Raw genomic sequence first — 17,000 nt, 5'->3', positions numbered from 1 at the left:
TTTGATTATTAGATGTTATGTTGTTAACGGAGCTAATATTGAATTGGTTATGTGAATCTGTAATGGAATTGCATATGTGGATTAGGTTGTAATGAAGTACAGTTGAGGAGTATGTGGTTGAGATATAGAAGTTGATGTTGTTTGATGTGAAAGATGGATTGGATAGTGGTATTTCTGGTATTGCAGATGTAGTATTAAGCTGATGATGTTATTTTGAGTTGGGTGTTCTTAGTTACTTGGAATTGAGGCCTTAGATGAATGATTTAGGTTAAACTATGAAACTGTTTCAGATTGAGGTTGATTTATGATTAGCGGTATTAAACTGGGATGTGTGAAAGAAGGTCATTTCTCAGCTACAGTTGTAAGGATTTGGAGGTGCAAATGATCTGAATATAAATGTAAGAACTATTGCATGCATGGATGCATCTTCAAGAAATGCTCTTTTGGTGTGTGTGTGTGTGTATTGGGAAGAACCAGAGGAGCAAGGTGTGGTAATGTCAGTGGTGATGGTGTTGCAGTTCATGGAGTTTGCAGTGTCACTGGAATGGGTGTATGAACTGTTGTAGGTGCTAGGGAGATTAAACCAGTGTGTGCCTGGAATTGGAACTGGGAATTGGAAATGTGGATGTTGGTAAAAATGAAATTGCAGGCAGTGTATGCAGGACAAGGAGGAAACTAATATGAGAATGAAGCTGAATTCAGATTAGATGGTTGAAGTGTTGTACAATTGGTTGTGTTAAAGATAAATGATGTACAAGGGATGTGATTTTCTTATAAAGTTGTTGTTGTAGTTAGGTTAAGAATGTGGTGTATAAGGGGAAAGAAATCTGAGGGTTTGTTGGTTAGAGATGTGTTCATAGATGTAGTTGTATGGCTTGATGGCAGTCTCTATGAATGCTTGCCCCTGCTACCTAAAGGTAAGCTAGTTTTGTATTTGAGAATAAATAATGAAGTTTAATTAAAAATGAATGAAGTGATATCATAATGTTTATAAGAATTAGAGCTAAAATGAAACTGAAACTGAAGTTGTTACATACCCTTAGTCATCCCAGTCAGTCTAGCTGACTCATCTGAATCAGTCTTAGTGACAGAGTTAACCCAATCTTGACTCGTTTGACCAGACTAGACTTTGACCTGAACTTAGACGTTGACTGTTACTTGACTCCTTTGACCGTCCGTTTGACCATTAGTGACTGTTAGTTGACTTAAATGGACTGAACTTAGATTAATGGGCTGGTTTAGTGGATTTTGGTTTAGGACTAATTTTCCTCGTCTGATGTTTGGACCCCTTATGATCCGAATTAGCCTTTGGCTTCTTCTACAAAGTTGTAGATATTCTTAAGACTTAGCTAATGGACTATAGAACCAATCTAATTGAATTAGTAACTCTTAGGTATGCTAAGATAGATAATAAAAAGTGTACAACCATAAGTGGGCTTAGATAGACTTGTATGATTCTTGTGTGAGCCATTTTGGCTAGATTCTTAAAGTTCTTGTGTGATTAACAGTTAGTCTATATTAACAATGATCGATTCAAAGGATGAAACAATGGATTGTGGATCACGAGGTAGGCGTGGCTTGTCATCAAAAGAGGTGTAAATTTACATTTAACTCTTCTGAAACCATTGTTGTTTCTTTTACAAAAATTTATGTTTAATGAACTCATGCATTATCTGTTTTTATGTATCCCATGCATTGTTTATTTTATTTTATGATTGTCCTGTTGGTTTTTATATCTTTCCATGATTAGGAAAGGACTTGTGATGTTTTGAATGTCATTAATTGTTATGGAAAATACGATTTTCCACTTGTGGTATATATGATATGTTCCTTCACATTTATATCTACATGAATTCAACTTTTATGCTTATTATGGGTCATCAGTTGACGGTTAGGAATTGATGATATCAATAGCTATTAGGTGTGAATTGCCGGTTTGGAATTTACAAGCATATTATACATTGTTTGAAGAAGGAGTTTTTACATATACATTTTTGTTTATTTCAGTGACTTGGTCATTTTTTAATGTTACATGTTTTCCAAGTCTTGTCATGATTTATTGAAATTTAAATGTTATTTCTACTGGGCATCCCTTTTAGGGATGACGTGCTCACCCATTTTCACTTTCAGTTTCAGAGACAGATCAGAGTTGCGCAGCGGAAGCTTCGAGGAGTTGAGTCTGTTAGTTGGTTAACTTCGACCATGTTTATTATATTGCATGTTATATTTGTAAACCAAATGACTACTGTATATGTATCATTTGATACAAGTTCTTGTATATATATATATATATATATATTTCTAAGAGGGGTTAGTTTTGGGTTAAGTTTTGTAGCAGATTTCTTAATTGAATGTTTAAATATTTGATTTAGATTCTTAGTGCCTTTTTATTTAGTTAATCTCTTGGATTAGTCAGCTGCTAGCTTCGGGAGCGCTACAAAGATGATGAAGGTTCGACAATAGATCCCCCTTCACGAAACGAGGTCGTTAAAACGACAATCACATTAAATAATTTCTTGCTGAGTTATGAGAAAACAACACCGAAAATTCTGAAGATAATAAGAAAAATTAGGGATGAAATTCAATTCGATATTGATTTAACAGAAAAAAATTAAGTTATTTTACAAAAAATCTTCATAAATCATTAATGTAATGAATAAATATAATGAACTATTAATTTATATTTCATATCACTACACCATATCCTGTATTTTGCAACATATCAATTTCGGAGGTGTGCAATGGATATTGACGTTGTACCTTGCGCAACGCCAGTATCCGTTGCGCACCCAAAAATACGTTGCGCAAAATAACTAATATCGGTGTATTAAATAAAATTAACAGAGCAACGTTTCCCTAACGTGTAAAAACGTTGTACTTCAATGGTATTTACGTAATATCAGATATTTCAATGGGCCTTTAGTAGTCGTGTCTTTTTAATCTCGGATATTTTTTTTCTTATTATTACTCTTTTACAAGATCTTAAAATCATCCTTATCTTTTACTCTCTCTCTCTCTCTCTCTCTCTCTCTCTCTCTCTTAGTTTCAGAGAGTTTTTCTTGCGAAGAAAAAACCCGGATCAAACGCAATTTTTCTCTTACAATCAAAACCCATAGATCTCTTTCTCCTTACTGACCAAATCAAAACTTTTCATTCAGTAAACCCAGAAATCTCGATCTATGCTCTAAAAATCTTAAAAATTCCTAAACCTAGAAAATAATTTTGTTCCTGAAATCCAAAATCAATTCATCTAATAGTTGATTTCTTTGTTGATTATCATCAGGTATAAACCATTATCTGCTACTACTGATGTTTAATTTTGATTTTGTTGGTTATATTTTGATCTGTTGTTTGACCTAACTCTGTGAAATTGGAGTCTTGCTGCATGTATAGTTTTTGGTGTTCTTTTTTTACATTATGAAAATTTAAAGCATGGGGTGTATTTAGATTTCAGTTTAGTGTGTTTTATTGAAGTTAATTTGGTGTTTTGAAGTAAGGGGTCTTACTTTCAAGTTTTGCTATAAAGATTTTTTTTTTTGGTATTATGTAAAGTTTTGAGGCATGGGTGTGTTTTGCTTTCAATTTAATGATTTGTTGATGTTGGTTTTATGTAAAGTCTCATATAAAAGTGAGTGGATTACATACAGAGTTTGGGTTTATGGATTTGAGGTGGATTTGGGGTTTATGGCTTTGAGGTGGATTTGAAGTCAACTGTTGTTGTTTTAGGAGTTCATTCATCTGAAAGGAGAAGTTTTAGCAGTTGTTGTAGTTATCATTGTTGTCTATGTTGTTGTCAGATGAAAAATTCTAAAGTATGGTTTGTGTTTTGATGCAAGGGTCAAGTCGGAGGAAAAGGGAGAAGATCTAACAGACATCTTTTTTTGGTATATTGACCAAGGAAGATTTCTTAATTCACTGGTGAATCCTACATATTTCTTTTTCTGGTGTTTCTCGGCTGTAGGAAGATTAGATAGACAATGCATCTTTCTACTTTCTTTATTAGTTTCTGCAGTTTTGTATGTTTAATGGAGTTCATTTATAATTCGGGAAATGGTGGGAGAATTATGGTCTGTTTATCCAGAAGCACAGTTGGAGTCGACCACTAAATTCAGGAAGCTTGTATCTCTTGGTATGCAACTCTAAGACTAATTTTATATAAGTATCTATTAAACTTTTTTTTTTTTATTTTTACTCACTCAATTGTGATCACATATCTATATAGAGCGTGACCTACCGATTCATAAGGTAATTAAAGACGGTGTTGTCCTACGATTCGTAGAATTTCTAGCAAGGAACGATTTTCCTCAACTCCAGCTATGAAATACTTCATGCTTTTCCTCTTTAACTAAATTAGTTTAAGCTGCAATTTTTTTTTGTTTAACCTCAATTACAGCTTATGTATTTGCTGTGAGCAGTTTGAGGCAGCGTGGGCTTTGACGAATATCGCAGCAAGCACATCAGAGCATACACGAGTTGTGATTCAACATAGTGTTGTTCCAAAGCTTGTGCAACTTCTTAGCTCTGGAAATGCTGATGTTCGTGAACAGGTCTACACCAATGTCCTATCTTTGTCCTATAAACTTACTTCTTAGTCAGTGGATGTAACTTTTGTTTTTGTTTTATTTCTAATCAACAGGCTCTGTGGACTTTGGGGAATATCGCTGGTGACTCGCCAGCCTGTAGAGATTATGTTCTTTCTCAGGGTGCAATGGTGCCACTGCTATCTCAGTTTTGTAAGCACTCAAAAGAATCTATATTGAGGACTGCTACGTAGACTTTATCCAACTTATGTCGTGACGAGCCAGCAGTATCATTTGAGCAGGTGAGGGGGGGAGTTGTTGAGTTTTTTTCTTGTCTTAACTTAGTACCAGGTTTCTTTCCAATAATTATTACTTGTATTTTGCTTTGCCAGTTCTTCAGCACCTTATACACTCAGTGATGAAGAAATTCTTACAGATGCTTGCTGGGCACTGTCGCATATCTCTAAGGACAAATCTCTGTTAATGTTTTCAGGTGTTGATTGACTACCAAGTGCTTTCTTGTTTCCATCAACTTCTGACTCAAAATTACAGTAAGAACATTAAGAGAGAAACATGTTGGGCCATCTCAAATATCACTGCCGGAAATGTTGATCAGATGTATATGGAAATGTTGATCAGATAATTAAATTGACATATGTATATGGAACAGGATGCTATTGAAGCTAATATCATTGGACCTGTATTGCATCTTCTCCAGCATGCCGAGTTTGAGACCAAGAAGGAAGCTGCAGTGGTCTTTTAGTTTGTGTTATCTTTTAGTTTATTTGACTTTGTGCTATGAACAACTCTTTTACTTGGTTTCTCAATTAAGAGTTCTCTTTGTTCTCTTGAATGCAGACAGCGTTTACCATCTTTTTTTGCAATAACCAGCTTCTTGAATGGATTGAGAATGAGTTGATCTGGGTGCTTGGTTTTGTCCCAGGACTTTCTTCCGTCCTACCTAACCTTATTAGCAAATTACATGCTGCCAAAGAGAAGTGCATTGCACCCCGAGCTCCTGTGTCATCAAGCGACGAGGTAAACTTCACTTATGCGATATCCGTATTAGATGTATCTGCATATAAATAATAACTGATGATTTGGTAAGAATTTACACATGTATATATATAATAAATCGTATGGTGGGTCACCTTTCTGGGGGATGCCTGTCTTGGTATTTCTATAAAAACATTTTTCAACTGTTCAAACAAGCTTTATTTGGTGTCAGACGATTACAACTTGCCATTCAGTAACAGGGATTGTTCAACCCTGGGGGTGATAACTTCCAATTCTTGTAGGTCGAGTTCGGCTAGAAATTTCTATCCTAGTTGGATTATTAAACCTTCCCTAATCTAAGGAAGCTAAAAAGGTGTGGTTAAACAAAATACAACGTCTCTGTTGATTCATCTTATGGTAATCTTACATAAAGTACATAAATTTCTTCCCTAGTTGTTTTATCCTAAGTGCCAAACACAGCCTTGATTCATTAAGTTCTCTTTTGCTGGCTTTAAAAATGTGTTTTACTTAATTCTCTCGTACAATCAGGTACAGAAGTGGTGGAATCTCTCAATTACATCAGTCTGGAATACAGTAGTGTGGCTGATGCTCTTAAACTTCTTTATCTAGATTGTAAATTCAACTGCACAATGGTATGTTAAGAAGCATCAGGATTGTGAACGGAGAGGAGCTGCTGACAGTTGCTGGAAATAAACAGCTGGTGGTGATATAAGTGTTGAATGAAGTTTCTGCGGCGTCGGTCGATTGCGATGGAAGATGGTTGCAACTGCCAATGGAGTAAAGCAAGATTGTGAATGGAAGAGAATGAGAAAGAAACGGAGCTGTGGTTTCAAACTAGAAAGGCGCTGTTGTTGGATTGAAGGTTGTCGTTTCTTATTAGTTGAGCTGTTGTGACAGTGGAAGAAGGCCATGAGATGGAGAATGGAGTCAGAGAAAAAGATTCAGAAGGATTGAAATTGTGAAAGTGGCGTCGTGACCTGAGTCAACAAGAATCAGTGGGATATGGAGTTGTACTGCCGGAGCTGGTGCTCTAGTCGTGAATCAGAAGACTAAGTGGAATAGAAATTGGCAGTCAGTGTAGTTAGCAGTGATGAGATTCTGGAGGGCAACAAATGGACAGGCTGAGTAATGGTGCTGTGTTCGAGTTGTTTGCAGCAAAGCGAAGAAGAATCTCAGGCGGACATAAATTAGAAGTTGGTTCATGGTGCAGCAATGACGATGGAGAATGGTTTGTTGTCAGACGGAGTTTAGAAGATGGACTACTGGCTCGAGTCTAGTTAGCTTTTGGTAACCACGAAGTGGCTGTAGCTTGCAAGTGTTCTGCATTTATGGGCGACCAATTAGAATTTTTAACCAATGGAGCCCTTCTTCCTTGGTGTTATACATTCTTATGTACACTTCGCAGTTTGCATAGGCATGGGGTTATTCTTTGGCAGCTTGCATGCCCTGTCTGTGGGTTATTCAGTGAATTAACTAAAGACCATGAACCTGAATATACCATTTAGGTGCAGAACTCTGATGGATTTTTTTAATTTTACCTGTAAAAATGTTTGCAACGTATATAAGTGTTGCTTACGTTAGGGCAGTACATTGCCTAAATTAATTTTCCGTTGCACAAATTTAACAATCCGTTGATCAAATTGCAAACCTAAACGTTGCTAAAGCGATGGAGTAACCTTTATATACGTTGCACAAATTAATTTGCCCATCGGATTTTGGCGTTGCACACAAATTTGCTATGCCATGTTACCAACGGATATAGGTGTTGGTTAAAGTATATGCGTCCCAAATCGGCTGTTTTTGGTGTAGTGTATGGGGACTACATAGGTAATAAAAGAATGTATCATTTAATAATTTTAGCGAATTATCAATTTGGCACATTGTCCCCGACTTGGGACCGGATAAAAATATTATTTAAGAGAGATTGAATAATCGAGTATTAATTAATGGATTTTCTGCTGTAGCACTTGGCTATCTACAGGTCTTGTACGAGACATTCTCCACCCGTCCCTAGACTTTGATGAGGTTGGCTTTCCAGGGTAACTTTACTGCCGATATTTCGTTTAAAAATAAATCAAATGAATGTATATCTTATATATAGGTTGATGTGCCCTGATTTTTATTTTTTGTTTTGGCTAATGATGAACTAGGATGAACCTTTCCCATAAAAATAAAGCTCCCACGTTAAACAGTGAGGAATCCCTCGATTCGTATCGGCAAAAATAAGTTTTTTTTGAGTTTTGTGGAACGAGCGTTCTGGTGAGGACACTTGGCAATGTATAAGTAGTTCAGGAAAACAGGGAAAAAAAAGGAAACCAAATTCTTTTTGGAACTGAAACTGTTAAAGCCAAAATTTTGGTGTTCGTATTCAGGAGGTGAGATTTATAATTCAAAAACCTGACTATGTTAGGAAACTAAATCCAGCTGAAAAGGGAAATCTAATAATGTATATAAAAACCTCTAATACAATACCACCAAGTATTACATACCACTACTACGATCATAAACAATCGTAAAGAAATTCAAACATGGCAACCAGTAAAAAACAAATTGAACAATTTCACAATGAAACATGCAGGATTGTTAGGAGGTTGAGACTCTCTCTGTTACTCAACAATTCCTTCTATGTCGCATTAAAATCTATCAGACTTGTGCAACAATATTTTACAAAGAAAAAAAATCTTCACTAATCCTACAAGGAAGATTTGAGATCGAGATAAACCAAATAGAAAGGGTGAAACAAAAAGATCTATTGGAAACAATATAAGGACCAACAGAAACGTAAACTTAAATACAAATAATCCTTCTAGATTTAAACATAAACTTTTTCCACCGCTGAATCATCCTACACACCTTTCTTCATCTCTTGAATAAGAACTACAACCGTTAGAGATTCTCAACCAACAGAAGTAATACTTATTTATTTTTATTTTATTTGAAGCTGCATGTTACTTTTTTTCCTGTCGAATCCGGTGCATGAATCAAGAGAATAGATGTATTTTACATCTTAATACAACTGATTGCATGCCATAGCTTGAAAGAAAAGGCCGACTGCCATAAATCCCCGCATAACCAAAAATTATCAGAAAAAAATTAAGATTGTTAACTCTAGGACTACATTTGATGTATTTTTTATTTTCGTATTTGTAGTTTTCTTTATGAGAATTTGGTAACCCCCATAAAATTTTGGTAACCTTACATGCTAATCCACCTAGCTTTGACAACCCACATAAACTTTGCTGAACACTCCTAGAACCCGAGATTAGATATTCACGGACGTAAACTTTCCTCCAGTATGCGTACCCGGATTTCCAACAACCGCCAGTACACGTACGGATAAGCATACTTTAGTTTCCCGATTTTGGACTTTTACACAAATCTGAGAACACACCATGTTTATATCCAAACATGGTTACATGTTCTAAACTCTCATTTCAATCATTGAAACTTTCTTAGAGGATGTTATATATTTTTATTCACAAGCTATTTTTCATCAAAGCGATTTTCAAGTTATTGAAATAATCAACATGACTTTCGTCACGAGTAAAGATGAACTTGGTTAAAGAGAAAGCTTATCAACACATATTTCTAGAAATATGTAAGCGAGTTAAACTCAGCTCCAAACAATAAATTTTTTTCACATATTCAAAAATTACCCAATATAATATGTACGCCCCATTTCTTTTGCAATCCTCACCGCATTTACCGGGGCTTCGTGGTGAGGATGCACTTCCAAAACAATCAGGTTGTGTTGAGGTGAACAAAATCTTGCTCATCACAGGTATTCAAAACAAAATCTTGCATAGACTCTAGGAATTTAAAAACTTCCTTGAAACTTTCAATAACTGTTTCATACCTTTTTAAGATGTTATCCTTTGTCGAACTCTTTTCTGGGAGATCTATCTTAATAGCACTCGTTGCTTTATTGATTTTCTTTGGTACCCATTTCTGAGTAGCTTTTGGAGCAAAGTATTTCTTTTTCTCCCCAATATAATTATGGAACTTCTTGGGGGGAATACTGGAAGAACTGATATTATGAGACTCAGTTTTTCTCCAGTTTGGAACATCAGATCTTGTCATCTTAACAAAATCAGATCTGGTTTTATCTAGTTTAAGAAATCAGCAATTCCTTTGCAAGTGACTTGGTTTTCCACAATAAAAGCAATGTTTAGTAGAATGGAAAAAAATTATGTTTAGTGTTACCTGAATGTGTATGTGCTTGCTTTGGAGCTTGACATATTTTTCTATTTTCATCCATGGAAGGTAGAGATACTTCACTGTCAACCATGGAAGGTTTTGGTTTATAAGAATCTTTCGCTCTGACAAATTTTACCTCTTTGCAAATTCCAGAAGCGTCTATTCCTTCATAGCCCAATCCTCATGTATCACGATGAATTCTACATGCTCCCAATATCGAGGTTATTTTTCCGAGCTGTTATTTATAGAAAACTCTTTTTTAAGCTTGAGTTTTCTTCTTCCAACCTTTTGAAATTTTCGAGCGCAATAACTAGATCATTCTTGGATGATTCACATTGAACTTTGAGATTTTATCGTTCCGAATCAAATAACAAATTCATCTCAATGTTATCCAAGTTATCTAGCTTCGCTTGAAGAGTAATTTCCCGATATAGACTTCCGGCAATTTCTTCTTTAAGAATTCGTATTTCGTTGAGATAATCTCTTGCACCAATAGAATTAAGTTGGTCTTGCAAGTGTTTATTCCGACTACGAAGTCTGTCATATTTCACTTTCTCACTGAAAATGGTTCTTTCAGCCTCCGAGAGTTTCTGATGACATTCCTTAAGAAGATTATTAGCAAATGGATCTACATGGAACACTTCTTCGTCAGAATCAGAATCACTATCCGAAAGAATTTTTCCAGAAGCTAATGCAACCTATCATACGTACTCTTTGTGATCATAATATTCGGGTCCATCATCAAAAGTAGTCAAAGATGCTGCATATGCCGATTGTCTATGGCTCCAGCTAGGACATACTGAAGAAAGGTGCCCGAAACCACGACAGTTAAAGCATTGTACATCATCATTAGGAGATGTTGCATCTTTAGAAAAACTTTTTTTCCTGTCTCTCAAGATTTTTCTAAATTGTCGTGGAGAAACATCCTTAGTTTCTGGAGAACCAGATTTATCCTTATAGGATTCAGAAACATCCTTAGGAAGATTTTTCTAAATTTTCGTGGAGAAACATCCTTAGCATATGCAGAATTACCAGATTTATCCTTAGAGGATCCAGATTTTTCTAAATTGTTTGCAGCTTTAAAAGATATCACCTCTTCTCCATACCGGTGTTTATTTTCAAAGATCTTTAACTTTCCAACAAGAATATTTCTGGAGAGTATAGAAAGATCATTTTCTTCTTCAATGACATGTTTTTTAGACTCGTATCTTGATGGTAGATACTTGAGAATTTTGCACACAATAACTTTCTCCGGAATAGTTCTTCCTAATAAATATGAGGAGTTAACTATTTGAGAAAGTCTTTGGTTAAACTCATCAAAGGTTTCATCATCATACATGCGAAGGTTTTCCCAGTCAGATGCTAGGTTTTGAAACCTTGCTTCGTTCTCTGTGACATTCCCTTCAAATACGGTCTCTAAGATATCCCACGCATCTCTAGACTTATTGCACGTAGTCACGTGATGCCGAAGATCTGGGATAATGGCATGGATGATAGCATTTAATCCATCAGAATTTTTCTTTGCAGCAAGAATCTCAAGATCATCGTAATCACCAGTATCCTAGTTACACCATTTACTGTAACTAATGGAGGATTATAGCCATTAACAATACGAACCCATGATTGAAAATCTCGCGCTTGAATAAAAGCACGCTAGCAATTTTCCACGATAAATAGTGCATGCCATCGAAGGCTGGCGGTACGTGTATAGAGAGATCACTTCTGTCCATAGAATCAGATTGCTACAAACTTATGAGGTCTTAGTGTGTTTGCCTGCTCTGATACCAATTGAAAAAGTGGGGGTCTGAAAAGAACACCCAATAATTCATTTGGAAATCTTTATGGACTAACTCCAATATACTTTCAAGAGAATCAACTAGGCAGTCAGACTCAATCTTAAGAGAAGTATATCAAAGATTTATATATCAATTTCTCAATTCATTCCGTAATCAAACAAACAAGAATTTGCGAGCCCAATTGAATATAAGAAATAACTTGGACGGTATCAAAAACCAATATCCAAGTGTCAACCAATTTAATCAACAACCCAAAGGTCGGATTCACAATTGATTGAACTTACACACAACCTGTGATATTTCAATTATATAACCAAATATAATTCGGAAAAGAAATAGCAAAAACACCAGAATTTTTTTTAACGAGGAAACCGCAAATGCAGAAAACCCCGGGACCTAGTCCAGAATAAACACAAACTGATTAAAAGCTGTTACACCAATTTCCTACTACCTATTCGGACTAGATGTAATACCTGCTTCAGCTGTATTCAAGCACTTATAGAACTCCTAGCAGAACACCGATTCTCTTTAGGAATTATTCTCATAAATCTTCTAGCAGAACATTAGTTCTCTTTAGAAGATGCACCAACACGATTGATACTTTTCGATCTTTTGTTTTCACAAAACACCGAATCGATTTCCATTTAGGTGTGAATCAAGGTTTTGGAAATCTCGTGTTTGTTTTGAGAAAAACAATTACTAGGTAAAAGTAATATCAAAACAAACTTGTAGATTAGGGATTATTATACTCTTCAAAAATAGGAAGAGACAACAAGAACAACTAGAATACATCTAGAGATATATTGTTTAAAAACTTCTTAAGGATTTTTACGAGATACCTTAATCGAAGTTTTCTTTCTAGTCGCCAATTTCGACTAACAATTGTTGGTATACAATCGGAAACTGAAATCTATCAAAAGTTAGGGTTTATGATCAACAACTCTTGAATGGTTTTATATCAGAAGAGAAAACATTATAATAGACAAGAGGTGAAAAACCTAGATTACAAGTTGTATAATCAATCACGAAGATTAAATCCAACTCGGCTTTGTGATCCCCAATACAAAGACTTTTATCTCACTTTCGTTCCCGAAGAACATAAGACATGGAAAACAACCTTATGAAGCTTACACCAATTTTCCAAAAGGGATAAAAACGTGTAGCACTCTCTAACCCTTTATTTATAGTGAACAATAGCTTGAAAGCTAAGAAATTATATTTTCTTTTTTCAAGACTCTCCTAATTTTGGGAGTATTTTCTAAGTTACAACTCATGCCAAAATAACTAAATAAATAATTAATTAGCAAATATTCTATTTACGTGAATAAATCACATTTTAACTTAGGCAGGAATTAGAAGTTATCACAAACACTTTAATATGGTAATCAAATATGTTTGGATTAATAGACATCTTGCCTAGATAAGGAAACATCACCAACTTGACTAAAAAAGACTTCTAGTCACATAATTGGGCCCAAGTCCGTGAACCGTTGCAAACAGTCCATGGATTGTTTCCTACTAACGAACTGTAACAGTTACAACAACACTTATAACTATCACTTTAATAAATCACTCATAACTTCATCGTTATAACTCGGAATTGAGTGATTCTTGGCTCGTTGGATTCATAACATCCACTATAGAATAACAACCTTTCTAGGGATAAAAGTTATTTTCACAAAAGTCGTGGTTCAAATAAACTCGAGTTTGTATACAAAAAAGTACATATACCGTCATAGGAATTGTTCCATAGGGTGAGCATTTGTTTGGATATATTAGAAAGATAGAATTGAAAAAATACAAATGAAATCAATTACCACATACATTTGTTGATGAAGTCCTCGTGGATGTCTTCTTGTAGTCTTCAAACTTCATGCTTCAAGGATAGCTTCGATTCTACTTCTTAGATTTAATCTAGTCCGAAACTATCTTTAGTATACTAAATCAAGATGCATTTTGGCAACTAAAATTAACAACTAACTTGACATACCAACGCTAGTGGGTTCAACTAAGCAATTCTCTAATAGTTAGAAATCCTCAGTATGGAATACACCATAGACTAAGGTGTTGAAACTACACTTGGTGGAAGTGTAGTTAAGGACATGGATCCACCATGGAAGATGGAGAGACCACCAGGTTCGATCAATACCTCCCCATATACGATATGGTCGGGCTACATCTATTCTATATGGGGCCTCTCTTCATTTTTTGACACCTATTTAACTAAAAAACCCGCCCCCTCCAAATCCCCGTAACTATTTCACTTTTTGAGAAAAAGTAGGAAGTTATAGAAAGAAAGAAGAAAAATAGTTAAATAATAAAACTGTTTTCCAAACTTTTTCTTACTTTATGCGACGTGTCATCATTTAAAGAAGGGACACATACTTCCACATCGTAGCCGCACCGGATCAATACTCACACAGAAAGGATGTAAATGAGTAAGGCACAACCTAATTTGTATCATTAATTAAATGAGTAAGGCATAACCTAATTAAATCATCGAGCCGCACCGGATTAATTAAATCATCTCATTATATCTTCTCTGATTATGTCCATGAATCAAACTGGAGGACACTCCGAAGTCTAATGATTCCAGATAACAATGAAATCCAAAAGGATTATGAGAACACATACGAGTCAATGGAAAGATCATGCGATCATATTACTGATTATTATTTTCATATATAGTTGCTCAAGAAAATTGAAGACGATGAGATCGAACCATGCTTCTTATTGTTTGAATATCAACAAAGAGCATATTTGGCCTACACAATCTAGGTAGAACTTGATTCTTTGACAAATATACAAGTATTTGGTGTGGTAGTGCTAACCAACCAAGTTTAAAGCCTATGGGACATACATGATTAAATTGTCACAAAGCATAGTGAGAAGAAAGCAATCTTATAGTATAAAGACTCGCCTTGTGGTGCGAGGTTTCTCACAAAGCCCTGGAATTGTTCTCTTGTAATAAACGTTATAACATTCCGCTACTTAGTTAGCTTGGTAATTTCAAAAGGACTTGGAATGCAGCATATGTATGTGGTTGTTAGGTATCTCTGAATGAATCAAGAGATAGTAGATATTTACAAAAGTAATTGATAGCATTTTGTTTCCCAAATCAAGTGACTCTAAATGACGGAGTGCGTTTACAGTTAGATAAAACATTCAGTTATAGATTGAATCAATCAGGTGGATGTTGTATACCCGTCTAAGTGGCTATTTGATTTGGAGGGGATAGACAAGTAAGTCATGTACTTAAAAGTATAATGAATGTATAATGAATGTAATCATGTACTTAAAAGTAACCATTGACATAAATTTTTTTTATTCCTGCAAAGACATAAAAAGGAATGCTAATGAAAGTGAAATCCAAAATTTGTTGATTATGAAGGAACAATAATCTCTTCCCGGATGAAAGTAATCAGGGGAGATATTGTATACTACTTTCTAAGTCATTACCAATATTCAGTTTCGAAAAATACATGACTAAAGGAACTATCTGGAACAACTCTAAAAGTAATCAGGGGGAGATGCCGACATCAGGGGGAGGATCCAAGGATATGATGTCGACATATTTTACTTCGAAATTGAAGCCGTGTTGTACTCGTTTTCCCTTCGATCGAGAATAGTTTTTCCCAAAGGGTTTTGTTACTCCACGAGGTTTTCAGCGAGACAATACTAAAACATCAAGTATATTGAACGTTGAAGGCATAAAAATCACGTTGATATTATTGAAAATATCTGAATCAAAGAAATGAAACGCGATAGTCTGTTTAGCAACGTAACTTCCAGAATCAACAACATGGTCTTATAAGCATCTAACTCACCAAGGTAAAGTGTGATAAACTCTTTTTGACTGCATTAGACTAATAAGAATTGTCTGACATCAGGGAGAGCATCTATTAGTGTATTGAACTATTTTCCTTCATCGAGGTTGCTTTTTCCCACATGTGTTTGTTCCTCGGCAAGGTTTTTAATGCGACAACAACAAACACCGGGAATGTAATTTCCAAGCCAAGGCTATTGTGTTTTCCACGAGGCCTTTAGAGTTGTCAAGCAACTAGTCAACTTCAATGGAACAAAGTGATCATCAGCAACAGATCACCTTTACTTGCATCTGTCACATTGTACTCTTTTCCTTTCGTCGAGGTTTTATCCCACTGGGTTTTCCTTGTCAAGGTTTTAATGATGCAACATATTCGAGTCCAACTATGTTTTAAGTTTGCTTAATATTGTACTATTTTTCTTTAGTTCAGGTTTTGTCCCTCTGGGTTAGCCTGACGAAGTTTTAACGAGACAATTAACATAGACTCATCGATCTTTGAAGATCGTATTGCATGTGATGAACTACATGTAAAGTATGAGACAACATGTGAAGTACTACATGTGAAGAGTTGTACCAAGTTTTTATCCCACTGGGTATTTCCTTGTCAAAATTTTAGTAAGGCAATTGATTTCGGCACAAGTCATCAAGGAGAGAACGACACTTGAATCAAAGCACTATATGTGAAGTACTATGTATAAAGTTTTGTTATTGAACCGCATAAGGGGGAGTTTTACAGGGCCTACGTCCCATGGATGTACGGTCCATCTAATTAGCTAGAGTTTACCTTTACATTTACATGTATATAGAGGAAATTGTATCCATGTATCCCTATTATCCTGACTAATAGAAACCTCTCTTTGCCTCTTTACTTTGGGTGTATTTTCCACTGCAACACTTCGACACTTTTTATGGTTTTATTTATATTCCTTACAAAGACCAGATACCTTTTAAGAACCATTCAGGCAAAAGCGCCAACATTTCCACTTGCTAAATCTGGAAATAATTAAGAGACATTAGCTTAGTGCAAGCAGAGTGTATAACCATGATGAATGCACAAATGAGGCTTTTCATTTAATATTATTTCGAAAAGTCGATCTTTTCTTGAATCTCATTTCTTCTTTTTCCTTAAATAGATTTGAACTTTTTTCCTTAAAAGGTGAGGCAGTATGGAAACCAATATCTGTCCGGGGAAACTTTAAATAGTTTGGCAATGGAGCATTTTCGATGGATTTTTCTTTTTGTTTCCATTACCAAGATTATAAGATTGTGACTGGAGCCGCATATGTTTTGGCTTTCTTCCAAGAACAATGAGGTATAAGAGAGCCCACATTTCCACTTAAGTTTATGCTTCCTTTCTGATAAACGCACAAGTTAGGTTTTGCAGTTGATATTAATTATTATGTGCACGGCATTAATCTTCTATATATACATAGACCGGCCAGACAATTCATTCACTTAACTACTTGTGATTTGTGACCTTCACTTGCTAGATATATCGCTATTCATAGTAGGGCCATGGCTCCTGCGCGAGGGTTCGAAGCTGAAATCAAGTGTTCCGCTGATGTGTTTTATGGGTTATTCAAGAACAACATAACTGAGCTCAAAAATCTCTTTCCCGAGATGTATGAGAGCATTCATGTTATT

At 35.4% G+C, this 17,000-nt stretch overlaps 1 long non-coding RNA gene across 7 annotated transcripts; it reads left to right on the top strand.

Moving 5' to 3' along the window:
• The first annotated feature begins 3,037 nt into the window (after positions 1-3,037).
• On the top strand, positions 3,038-16,577 carry LOC113286777. 7 transcript variants are annotated; one of them, XR_003329510.1, is made up of 7 exons: positions 3,038-3,283; positions 3,837-4,129; positions 4,416-4,547; positions 4,637-4,822; positions 5,014-5,071; positions 5,191-5,558; positions 6,066-7,114. It is a non-coding gene; the product is annotated as an uncharacterized LOC113286777 (long non-coding RNA). The 7 variants fall into 7 exon arrangements; XR_003329511.1 differs by having other exon boundaries at positions 5,014-5,274; positions 5,379-5,558; XR_003329509.1 differs by lacking the exon at positions 5,014-5,071 and adding an exon at positions 4,913-5,013.
• Positions 16,578-17,000: the final 423 nt, after the last annotated feature.

This window comes from Papaver somniferum, chromosome 6 (assembly GCF_003573695.1).
Source record: "Papaver somniferum cultivar HN1 chromosome 6, ASM357369v1, whole genome shotgun sequence".
NCBI classification, from domain to species: Eukaryota; Viridiplantae; Streptophyta; class Magnoliopsida; order Ranunculales; family Papaveraceae; genus Papaver; species Papaver somniferum.
This window is presented reverse-complemented; position numbering and strand designations above follow the sequence as displayed.